Consider the following 12,870-nt stretch of genomic DNA (forward strand, 5'->3'; position numbering starts at 1 on the left):
AGGGGGGAACAGGAAGGCGAAGTTATCAGATAAGACACTATGTAATTGCAACAACTCTTTGTGCAGGTGCAGCACCACTGCCAATTATCTAGTAAATGCCCAGCCAGCAGTACAGCCATGCCAGCCATATGGAACTGAGGACCCTGCCCAGGACTTGGGATAGACGCTGAGAAACCGGTCCTCCCTGTCATCTCTGTGTCATCGTCACATTCACAAATGTGAACTTACCCATGTCTTGAAGTGTATCTGACAGGTCTTGGGGGTGTCTGATTTTACAGCGCCCTGTAAAGAGATCCAGATCTTTTCCAAGGTCATAAAATGCTACTCCTGTCCAGCATGATCAAGATCAGTCCTTATTTTCAATGTGTTTTGGTCAGGCAGTGGTGGAACGTTTGATTACTACCAGGTACTGAAGTTCCTTTTTCTTTTTCACTCCTACAAATATTTCTCCAAGCCAAACACAAAGAGTTATATTGTACACAGTCTTTGAAATGTACACCTAATTTCGAAGGAGGCTGTTTCAAGGAGGGCAGCATACTTGTAGGCATTTTGAACCCGTAAAAAAAAAAAGGAAAAAGATAATGCCACAGTGGAGAACTGGAGCATGACTTTTCTGATGTTTGCTTTTTTTCTCTGCCAGAAATGATTCAACAGTGTGGAGGATTTGTCTGCAAAGTTGCTCTCTGCCCTCCCCTCCTTCTCCTAACATTTAATTCCCTCCAGCTATAGTAGTTATTTATTCTCTTGATATCTTAAGAAACAGCTAATTTGTGAAGTAAAGTATTATCATCACCTGTTAGGTAAAGGAAATTGTGGCCAGTATGGTGCTGTAATCTCTCCACAGGATAAGAGCAGACCAGGAGAAGCTCAGTTGGGAAACCGTGGGTGGAAACCTCCTGGGCTGCAGAAGTTAGCAGGATGCATACAGGAAATGCTGCAGGATGCATTTCTCTTTTCAGTCAGTTATAAACCAAAATATTTGCAGAAGCAGTACGTCAGGTATTAGCTGCAAAACAGACCTCAGGACTATTTGCATTCACTGATTTTTGCTAAAGTTGAATATGCCGCTAAATCTAAAGGCTCTATGTTGAGTTTCAAGGGCTATGTTTGTAAGATATTTCCATATAGAAATCTCATCCGTCTAAGAAAAGTACACGTTGACTGATTAATTCTTTCTCTATCAGCCTTTTTTTCCATGTAAAGAATGTCCTCAAAGGCCTGGGAAAAGGGTGGGCAAACAAAGGGTAAGGCTCCTATGGAGATTATCTAGAAAAGGATGAAGCCCCAACATCAGCCATTTCCGAAAGAACTATTGCAGTTATATACATTGACCTCTGAAGAGTACACCAGAGAGGATAGACAATGGGTTTTATTGGTACTGATGCGCAAAGCACTTCAGTGCTTTCAGCATGGATTCACCAAAGGGAAATCACGCTTGAGCAATCTGATAGCCTTCTATGATGGAATGACTGGCTGGGTAGATGAGGGGAGAGCAGTGGATGTTGTCCACCTGGACTTCAGCAAGGCTTTTGACACTGTCTCCCATCACATCCTCGTAGGTAAGCTCAGGAAGTATGGGCTAGATGAGTGGACAGTGAGGTGGATTGAGAACTGGCTGGATGGCCGAGCTCAGAGGGTTGTGGTGAATGGCGCAGAGTCTAGTTGGAGGCCTGTAGCTAGCGGTGTCCCCCAGGGGTCAGTCCTGGGTCCAGTCTTGTTCAATGTATTCATCAATGACCTGGAGGAAGGGACAGAGTGCACCCTCACTCTGTCAGCAAGTTTGCTGATGACGCTAAATTGAGGGGAGTGACTGACACACCAGAAGACTGTGCTGCCATTCTGAGGGACCTGGACAGGCTGGAGAGCTGGGCGGAGAGGAACCTCAGGAAGTTCAACAAAGGCAAGCGTAGGGTCTTGCACCTAGGGAGAAATAATCCCATGCACCAGGACAGGCTGGGGTTGACCTGCTGGAAAGCAGCTCTGCCGAGAAGGACCTGAGAGTGCTGGTGGACAACAAGTTAAGCATGAGCCAACAATGTGCCCTTGTGGCCAAGAAGGCCAATGATCTCCTGGGGTGCATTAGGCAGAGTGTTGCCAGCAGGTCGAGGGAGGTGATCCTGCCCCTCTCCTCAGCCCTGGGGAGGCCTCACCCGGGGTACTGGGTCCAATTCTGGGCTCCCCAGGACAAGAGAGACATGGCCCTACTGGAGAGAGTCCAGCGGAGGGCTACCAAGATGATTAGAGAGCTGGAACACCTCTCCTATGAAGAAAGACTGCGAGAGCTGGGCCTGTTCAGCCTGTGAGGAAGAAGACTGTGAGGCGATCTCATCAACGTGTATAAGTATCTGAAGGGGGGTTGTCGAGAGGATGAGGCCAATCTCTTCTCCGTGGTGCCCAGTGACAGTTCAAGAGGCAACGGGCACAAACTGAACCACAGGAAGTTCCGTCTGAACATGAGGAAAAACTTCTTCACTGTGAGGGTGACAGAGCATTGGAACAGGTTGCCCAGAGAGGTAGTGGAGTCTCCTTCCCTGGAGATATTCAAAACCCGTCTGGACGTGATCCTGGGCAATACGCTCTAGAGGCCCCTGCTTGAGCAGGGAGGTTGGACTAGATGATCTCCAGAGGTCCCTCCCAACCTAAACCATTCTGTAATTCTGTGACATCAGACTGCATAGATTAAAAAACAAAGGAGAACAAAGTAGATCCAATAGGATATCATTTTGTTGGAAGTGTTACAAATCTTTTACATTTTAATTGCCTGTATTTTTCTTAAAAGTTCTGAGAAAATAGCATTTACAATTTTAAGTTATTGAAGAAGTGGTCTCTTAACTGAAAAACATTTTTCAGTAGAAGATCAGAACTACTAACCTTTGCCAGAACACATTTTATTTATTTGCCTTTTTTAATTATAAAACATTTTAACAAAAAGTGTATAGCAGAGCTAGACACCAAGTTTTGTTCTAATTTACCGCATCATCAGGAGCTTCATTCATGGTGACTGGAGCTGGGTTGCTTATGTGTAAAATTTTAAGATAAAGTGATTCTCTTATTATTTAAATGGTGATTGACGTAAGGTGGGGTATTAACATCTTTCTGTGTGTGTGTGTGTGTGTGTGTGTGTGTGTGTGTGTGTGTGTGTGTGCATTTGTGAGAGAGAGAGACAGAGACAGAGAGGGAGAGAGAGAAGTTTGCATGAAGTTTTTTTATGGAAATCCCCAAAGAATAAACCAAGAAACCTTTCATAATCAGCCACTGTAAGCTCAGAGATCTTGCCAATACTTGAACGAAATGATCCTCCTGGCACACTTCTGGAGGACATTTAATCATAGAGGGTAGTGAGGTGGAAGAGGTAGCATCTGCTTTTTCACCTCCATGTCCTCTGACTCAGCTTGGAGCAGGACATGCTGCAGGGCTGTTGCTACCTATCCCCTAGGCTGCACATGGGCTGCTTCTTGAGGATCAGATGTGGGTCATATAGTCTCACTCGGTTCTCTTCTTTCCATTTCAAAAGAAACAGTCTCACATGATTTGGTTTGATTTCTTTGTCACCAGCAAAAGCAAAGTGAGCACATTTAGGTGAGAGCAGGAGGCTGGTGTGAAGAGAATTGGCTGGCTCAGGTGTGATGGCAAAGAACACTTAATCCCACTCCTGACAGCTCAGGCTCAGTCATACAGCACCCTCTGTGCCCCTGTAAAGCTCTAATTACTGTACCTTAAGCAGCTCTGGCAAACGAAGGATTTAATTACAGTCATCTGAAGTGGCAGCAGAGGTGAAGGGTGTGGGAGGTGAGCAAATATGGGGATTTGTGTTCGTGTGGTGCTCAGTGGGTCACTGGCCCCAAGGCCAAAGGCGGAGTGAAATCTCTGGCCATTGGCAGTGCTGAGATGCTTGTGCTGCAGGTGTGTAGAACTGCTCCCAAGAAAACAAATGCCTCCATGTTAAATGGCTTTCTGGGTATATTGCCAGCAGAAAAAAAGAGAAATGCAACCTGCAGCAATATTTGGGAATTGTGATATATTAATATGGCAGTGAAGGGAAAATACAGCTCCTTTTCCAAAAAAATTTCGGTGGAACTCTACAACCAGAAGCTAAAAGAAAGGTTTCCTATGGTCTAGGATGAAGTGAGTGATTGTTTTTAGAGCAGAGGGATTGGTGATAAGCACCAGGTAGTGCAAGAGAAATCAGCTACCAGGGAATGCCCTTGGTGGGTTGCAGAGCAAACAGTCCCGGTCCACCTAGCATTGCTGCTGTCCTTGTGCATTGACACTGGGTAATGTGAGCTGGGCAGCAGACAACAACCCAGTCTCTTCATTTCATGAACTCTTGTACCTGTACTGTCCAGGCTTCTCTGAGGTTGGACTGAAGAGCACAGTTTTATATTCCTGTGTATCATTTATTGTATCACATGTCACTGTAGTATGCACTCACCATATACAGCAGCAGGGATGTGCAAGTCCCTTCCCAGTGAAAAACGTATTGCGGTGTGAAATTTGGTACAATAGCAATCTACTCTTGAGGCCTGTGGCACATGCAGGTCCACCAGAGGGAACCCAGGTTTGCTCCTTTTTCAGAGTGGGTTTCCAAGGCCCCAACAATTCAGCATGTGGAACAAATAAGAATTTTATTAGTAGCAAAATAAAAAAGAACACTCATTTTTTAGCAATTCATATCTGTCACAACAAAAAATAGTTGCATTTCATATGTCTGGCAGATAAATAGGTGACACACAGCTTGAAGGACCAGACAAATCTGAACTCTGACTCGCTTAATTTCTTACTGTTACTTTGTGGTTTATGCAAAAATTGCTTAGCCATGAAACCTTCAGGTTAATTGACCTTGGGGTTTTCTGAGGCTATGTCCACATTAGAAGGCAGCATGGGCCAAGAAGAGCAGAGCTATGGACTGAAATAATTTATACTGAAGACCTCACCTCCATAATATATGCATTTCAGGGTTAGGTTCATTATTTTTTAAATTCATGCTATCCACAATTTGTGCCTAGTGACTGACTGCCCAGTAGTGACTAGAAAAGATTAGAGAATTGATTAGGGCAGCACATCTTCCACTTTATTTTCCTCTGAAAGGAAACTAACTCAAGCACTCTTAAGATGTCTCCACAATGCAAACCAATTTGTTTCCAAAGTGAGCTCCTGGTCTGAACTGAAACACTAATGAGTTCACTAATGAGTGAAACACACACTCAGGTCTTCACAACGGTTCTAATTGATGGATTTGTAATCTCAATCCATATTTAGGGAGAACAACATAATTAACAGTGCTAAGAGAAAAATATATTCCTTGAATATTTGTATTCTTTGGGATCATACCAGACTAGACATTACGGTTACTAGGGAGCTGAGATGAATAAACTTTGCTCTGCCTTGAGCTGTGAGATTGCTGATTTATCTGTTTTATCAACCCTCCAGCCACATATAGAACTAATGTAAGAAACTTCCCATCTTATTGAATAACGGATGGGCCTATTCCTCTTTCTGTTAATCTCACCTGACCTTGGAGGTGGTAGTTAAAGGCAGAGGAGAAGGAATAAGGAAAAAAAAATAAACAAGAAATTAAGCAGGGGATAAGATCAACACTACTATTCATTTGTTCTAAGCGTATGAGATAAATTAAAGAATAGAGATCTCTATCTGGGCAATATGTGCATCCAGTACCCTCCTTCCCCACCACTGAAGTAGGAAATATGTAGTTTATGCCCAGCTGGGACAATCTCCGGTGAATGGCTTTGAGGCAATAAATCACAGAAGCTGGTTTGTCCACATTTCTTTCTTTTCTTTGGACTGTTTGGCTAAATCTCCCACAGAGAAAGTTACGCCATGCAGGGGATTCAGCAAAATGCATGAAAAATGTACTCAGGTCACCTACAAATTCTTCAGCTCTGGCCAAGCTCCAGTTGTGGCTTTAATACAAGACAATGCCTTACTGCTCTCCTTCCCTAAATCTTATGAGGGCAGCTGTTTAAACATTTATCATTAAATGTTTCAAAAAAGAGAACTCACTGTAGTACAATGATGCTATTTGAGCCTTCAGTTTTGTTTCCGGGATCTATGGAACACATGCGGGTTTGGGTGGAGTCATTTTATAGTTCCACAGTTGGCTTCATTTACTCACATTCGTGCTAAATACTTCACTAATATTTTTTTCTGATTTCCTGATTCTTCAGAAACTGTTTTAGCAAATCCCAAGGTGTGGCAAGGAACTAGCAAGCTGGAAAAAGGTCTCCTTAGAGCTGCATCAAGGAGAACCTAAAGCAGAATAGAGTCAACTTTCTTTCTCATGCTGCTTCCAACTGTCCCTCATACCTGTTCATACAGCCCATCCATGTGCAAGGATGCTGTGAATGCTAAAAGTCTGCATGAGATCAAGGGGGACAGAACAAGTTCCTAGAAGAGAAATTCATTGAGGGTTACTGAAGACATAGAAAATCCTTCTGGATCTGGTAGCTCCTGAGTAGAATATTGTTGGAGTTAGGAGAGTCGTACATCCTTGCCAAGTTCTTACACACTTTCCTTGAGATTGCTTTTGTCACTGCTGGAGACAGCACATAGGGATAGACAGGCCTCTGGACAGGGTCAGTATGGTCACTCTCATTGTCATGGCATACTGATGGTCACTTAGAAGGGGAAGCAGGATCCTTTTCCTGTGGATAGCCAGCCTCCAAAAGGGGCAACAGTCAGCCCATTTCATAGCAGGATGCTAAGAGCTACTGTTCGAATGACCTTCCAACCTGAAAATTACGAAACAATGGTGTAAAAATGAAAAATTTTGATTCCCACGTTCAGAAGTCCTGTGGGTCTGTGGACCTCCTCTATGTTTTCAAAACATGAGTTCTGAAAAGATCTAATGCTTCCTGGGAAGGCAGATTATTAAATGCAAGTGTAGACTTCATGACATATGTTTGAAGACTCCCAGCTTGCGTATGCTGCTGCAGTGCCATGTGTATAGCAGGAAAGAACTCCATGGCCAGCCGGTTTGCATTTAGTGCTAATCTGAGCCTCTATTTGCCTTTCAACAGTTAAATTTATTCAACCTGGTTAGCTGAAATAAGGCAGCTAATGCTGTACTACTTAATGGTCCATTTTCCAGAAGTGGTAAGAATTTACAATTGTCCCTGTCCTCAGAGTGAGCTGTGGCTGTTTAGCAATCCTAAAGTCCACACTAGGCATTCAGATGTCTCATTATAAACAGGGAAGTTAAAAATGTAGCATTAGATCCCTGTTCTCCTTGCAGACTAGCTCCAATGAGAGGATCAGTAGATGCTGTGGACTTCCACGGCTCTGGCACCACCCTGCGCCTCCTGGACTGTACAGTGGGAAGCCTACCAGTCTCTGGTGAAAATGAGAATTGGAGCTGGGTGCCCAGCTGGTGTAAATCCACAGTCACACTGACTGGCTCGTCCTGGCCCTTCCATGCTCATTTGGGTTGTCACTGAACTGCCACGGCCATTACATGTACCCTCCTCATTTCAGAGATTTCAAGATAATAACAAATCTCAGCTAAATGGCTTTTGCACATACATTTGCAAATGTATGTGGCATTTGCACAACTTGAAAAGTAATTATCATTTCTCAGGAGCAAGGCTCAAGCATAAGCTTTGTTGATTTTGGCTCAAGGTCAGATGTAATGACTTGCCTAAGGTGCTATTTATGAGCCGACTCCACATCTCAGGGGTGAAGCACTACAGCCTGAAAAGCCTCTCCTGTGCAAGAAAAAAAATATTCTTGCACTCTGGAAAGGGAAGCCCTGCTGCTCACATGAAATCTCTTGCCAACTAAATGTAGACCCTTTCCATCTCACGCTCAGTCTCTCTGCATGGCACCAGGTATAGGTGTACCAGTTATTGGCACGTGGCTGATTGATAGCTAAACTTCATTTCTCCTGTATAAGCTGACCCATGGTGGCCTCCACTCCCCATGCGAGCAAGAGAAATGTAGGTGGGAGAGCATGGAGTGATGGGGATTGAATGAAGGTATTGATTTGACTCTTAGTACTTAAAAGCTTGTAGCAGAGTTGGCTGAAAAATGGATTTTCAGGTCTGTGAAAACAGTGAAAGATTTTTAAGTGTTTCAGCCAAAGCACAGGCTTTGTTCCAAAACTGGAACAGTTTGGGCTGAGGTCTCTTTTGGTCAGCAGATCTAGAAATCCACTGATTATTTGGAAACTCTGAAACACTTCTATTCTTAACTTTGGGAGCCTTAATGCTCACTGAGATGCTGAGAATCTGGAAAGATCAGAAGCCCAGCCCTCAGGTTTAAAGTCAGGGTTTCTTCCTTCATAGACACTCTCCAAAGGCTTTTTAGTGAGCGCTGACAAGCAGCTTACTTCTGGGCCTATATCAACAGGATGTATTCTTACACATTTGAGAGCTGAGATTTCATTGACACCTTTTATTCTCGTGGCTTAGGTGTGCTCAGCTGGGTTTTCTCAGTATGCTAGAGTTGCAGCCATGCTAAGAAGAATATTCTATTGCTCCTGGAATTGTCATCTGCCCAGGATTAAATCCCTCACTCTGCCTTCTCATTCCACTTTTACCCAATTAGACCCACACTCATTTCAAGGGGTGATTTCTGATCTGCAGTGTAGGATGAATGCCTCAGTGAATGTGCAAACCCCATATGCAGATGTGTTAGGAGTTTTTATCTGGAAGAGAAACAACTGAGGGAGAATATCACAGAGCTACTTCAATTCATGACGGGCCTACTGAGGATGAAAAGGTGACTACAGCTTTTTGCTTTTCCTAATACCAGCATGGGGATGTGGTATGAAAGGATCAAGCAGCATATTCAAAACAGATAGGAGGTACCTTTTCACACAGTGCCCAGTTGAACGCTGGGCCTTCTGACCAAGGACACTGTAGATCTCAAAAGGCTGCTGCAAAAGGCCGTCAGATAAATTCAAGAAGAAAGCTTCGTCAAGAGCATTAACTACAAAGATCACAGGCCCGGCTCCGAAAGTCTCTGAGCAACAGACCACAGTTGGCTGGGAGATTACTCCGAGGAAATAGCTCAATATGTTCTTCCCTTGCAATCCGCTATCAGACACTATGAGACACCTGACTAAATGGATGCTGGGCTACAGGTACCCTTGCCTGACCTTACATAGATGCTCTTATAGAAGCAAAACAAGATCAAATATGCCAACACTGTCCTGCAAAACCAGAAACACATGAGAATTGCTGCCTCTAGGCAAAACTGACTGTGCCCCAAATCAGGTAAATCTGGTTAATCCTAGTAATTAATCCACGTAATCTGCGGATGCTGCTTGGCTTCTGCCAGCACACAGGGAGGTCTCCAGTTGGCTGCCCCCACAAAAGTCAGGGTGGACATAGCCAGTTCTGTCCCTGCACACAGGCCCCACACCAGAGCCCCCTAGCCAAAGCTACATCAGGTAAACCTCCTCCCGGCTGTAGGATCGCCTTACAGAGACCTGCTTTGCCCTCTAGCGACTATTAAGCAGAAAACAGGGAATTTTGCACCGTCTCTTCTGATTAATAAAATCAGCCCCTTGCTACATCTACTGGCTGACAGGAAAGCAGGGGCCTTGTTCTGACTTTGTTTGACCTAACTGAGATTAACAATCTCCCGAGGCAGCCTGGTCATTACTTGTGTATGGGAGGCATGTGGCAGTGATAGGGGAAGGAGACGCTATCCCGAAAAGTTCAGAACAGACACCCTAAATTGGGGAATGAATGTCTGAGTGACTTGTAAAGGAAAATCCTCCAGGGCTGATGCTATTTCTAGTCTGCACATGCACTGGAACTGAAAAAAGGCTATTTGGGGGAAAAAGGAATGGAGGAATAATGGAAGCAAAAATAGCCGCTCCACATTCCTTTCTAAAACCATGTTGCCTGCAAACCCCTTGGAAACAATTGGCAGTTCATCAGAACATGAGCTCATATTTGGGATCTATGGGGTCATAGACTTTGTGATCTATAGTCTGTGTGAGAGACTATTCAAAGAGCTTGGTTGGGAAAAAAAATAGCACTGATTTTTGTTTAAACAGCAGCGGGAGAAGAGAGTGATTAGAGAGGATATCTAGATAGTTGAGACAGCTGAGCTGTATGGAAAGCAAATTGCCTGAAAATACTATTCAGAAACAAACTTTTCCTTTAAGCATAAAAATAAACACTAATATTTTAAATTTTGAAAATGTTAGTCTGTTTTTGCTAAATTATAAAGATTTTACTACAGATAATCCAGGAAAGCTAATGGAATTAGATTCCTCAGTATCACTGAAATGAAAGAAATCAAATTCTTGACAACCTTACAGTAGAAGTAATGAGTCTATCCTATTTGGAAAGCTTTGCACAATGAATTCTTGTGATCAGAAAATAGGGTTATAATAATACGATGGGAAAAGAACCCAACTTTTTTATTTTTATATATAAATTAGTCATTTATAGAAACTCTAAATATATAAATCTAGATAGTCTGATGAATGAATATTAGTGATTTCTCAAATACACAAAAAAGAAGATTAAAAAGATACTGAGTCCTAAAGTTCACTAAATCAAAAATTTAAAAAAAAAAAAAAGGATTATAAACGAATTTTGATGGAAAACTAAAGCCCAGACACAATGCTGAGCATTGTGCAGATATGTATTAACATGAAAATTCCAGGCAGGCTGGAAGCCACTCTCTCAAACCACTCACTGGACTCAGTAAAAAATGAAGTCTGCCTCAGCTAATTCATGAATAGAAGAAAAGAGGCTGCATTAGATGACTTACTCCATTTCTGATTTCAAATTATATTTCATTTGGGTTTTATGGCGTCTACAACTGCACCTAAGTACTTAGTCATAATTAAGTTTTGCTGCAAGTCAGCATCGTCAACTCTTGGTAGGGTAGAAACATTTGGCTCCTGTTGAAAAATCATGTATAATAACGTACTGCAGAAGGTTTTGGAAGAAGCTGGGAAGGACTCATAAGAAATCTGTAACTGTGTTTGAAATCGTTGTCTGGGTGTTTTCTCTATATCCGTGCTGGCTGCTCAGAGCTTCACAGCCAGCTATTTTCTTTTTTTTAAGGAAGTTATTAAGAAGTTTTTAAGGAAGTCTGTATTTTTATGTTTTTTTCATGAGGAATTCACTTTCACAGATTGTTTCATGCCATACTTTTTAAGGCTATAGCTGGCCAATCTGCCAGTCTCTGATGAGCTGGGTCTATGCAGAGGCTCTCCTGTGAATGTGGTGGATTTATTAATGACAGTAGATAATTAGGAGCAGTCTCGTCCAATTTTATCTTTGAAACTGCCAGAATAGCTATTACTTGCAGTGCCCGTTTTGCAAAAGATAGTTTGTGATCTTTCAGGTTTTGTGCTCTCCTCTCCAAGAGCTACTCTCTTCAAGGAGCCACTAGATGGCATCAGGCAAGTCAAGTCTAAAAGCAGTTCATTTTTGAGAATGGCCCTGGTTTTGCTATAAGCACCAAAAGTAATGTTAAAAATTAATAAAAACACCTAGAATGTAGCTGTAAGTCATGGGCTGCTCTTATATGGGCAAACTGTTTACCTGCTTCCACTATTAACTACAGTGCACACAGATGCCTACCTATGCTGAGCATTACCACCCTCAAGCACTATAAACTAATGCAGTCAGTCCTTTTAAAATCAGGAGATTAGTGTGAAAATCATGATTGGTTAAAACACAACGATTCTGAGGCTTTTAAATTTGCTTCCTGTTTTTTGACCCTTTAGAGACATAGGAGTGACTGTTCTATAACCTATAACCAAGTGTTCAAGATCTTGCTTCTGATAATAACCAAATGCTTCAGAGGAAGGAAAACCACAGCAGCAGATGTATGATAACCTCTCTTGCATGAGTTTACTACTGATCTTAGTAGTTAGCAACTAATTTAGACTTGGAAAACTAGAACTCAGTCATCTGACCTTCGGGGATCCCGTTTCTTTGCTCTCCTTAACAGTTGCAAGAGGTAGAAAAGCATCAGGAAAAGAAATTTGATATTTTTTTCCAAACATACGAAGCAGCAGCTGATAACCCTCCAGTAGGAAAGCAACTCAGAAATGCCTGGAAGCAACGGGAAGGGTTAATAAGAAACAATTGCTTCTCAGTTCCCAGATGTGCATTCAAATGGGGGGTGGTTTCTTGCCCATGTCATCTGGAGACGTGTCCTGTGTGCAAAACATATGGGGATTACCCTGCAGTCCCGTCTGTACAGAAGTGCAGGGCAGACTTGGACAGCCACCCGAGGTAAGACTAGGCTGAAAACGAGTAAACAAAATGCAAATGCATAAAAGGCCAAGAACTCACCTGTATCAAATGCTACTGGCAAAGTCCTACCGTGCCAGGAAGATTTGCCCGGGAGCTGACAAGTGTTTTTAGCACATCTGGCCCAATTCTCCAGCTCTGAAGGTTTCTTTGTATCATTTTTTCTCTGAAAAGTCCAGTGAAAGCAGTGCCCTGGTTTGGCCATCAGCAAGAATGGAAACGGAGGTGCATGGAAAAGAGGAACAGATTGTGACAAAAGGAACTACTGGCACATTACTTAATGAGGAAGAAGAGCATACAGTGGAAAGCACGAAGAAGCTGAAGTGCTCAAAATGATTGTTGTTTCATTCTTCACAAACAAGTTAATTCTGACCGCGGAATTAATCAAGTTAATTGTAGTAAGGGGAATAGGTTACTCTGAAGCAGCATAGTGTCACAATGAGTTAAAGAAATATCCAGACTTAAAGAAATACTGTGTGTTCAAGCTGGCAAGGGCTACTGAAATTCCCCCTAGACTGCTTAAGGAATGAGCTGAACTAAATCTCTGAACCATTAGGGACTGCACTTGAGGGTGCACAGAAGACAGCAGAGGTCTCAAAGAAATGGAGAAGAGCAAGTATAA

At 42.8% G+C, this 12,870-nt stretch overlaps 1 protein-coding gene across 2 annotated transcripts in view; it reads right to left on the bottom strand.

The window, feature by feature from the left end:
• The window catches only part of OSTN (osteocrin), a 168,108-nt gene extending 155,500 nt beyond the window's left edge, over nt 1-12,608 (bottom strand). The window contains exons 1-2 of one of the 2 annotated variants that reach the window (XM_068954412.1): nt 4,433-10,281; nt 229-282 (exon numbers count right to left, since the gene is read on the bottom strand). The gene's annotated coding sequence lies outside the window, so the exon portion shown is untranslated. Of the gene's footprint in view, nt 1-228; nt 283-4,432; nt 10,282-12,290 lie in introns of those variants that run through there. The other variant, XM_068954414.1, reaches the window with a different exon arrangement.
• Nucleotides 12,609-12,870: the final 262 nt, after the last annotated feature.

This window comes from Struthio camelus, chromosome 9, assembly GCF_040807025.1.
Source record: "Struthio camelus isolate bStrCam1 chromosome 9, bStrCam1.hap1, whole genome shotgun sequence".
Taxonomy (NCBI): domain Eukaryota; kingdom Metazoa; phylum Chordata; class Aves; order Struthioniformes; family Struthionidae; genus Struthio; species Struthio camelus.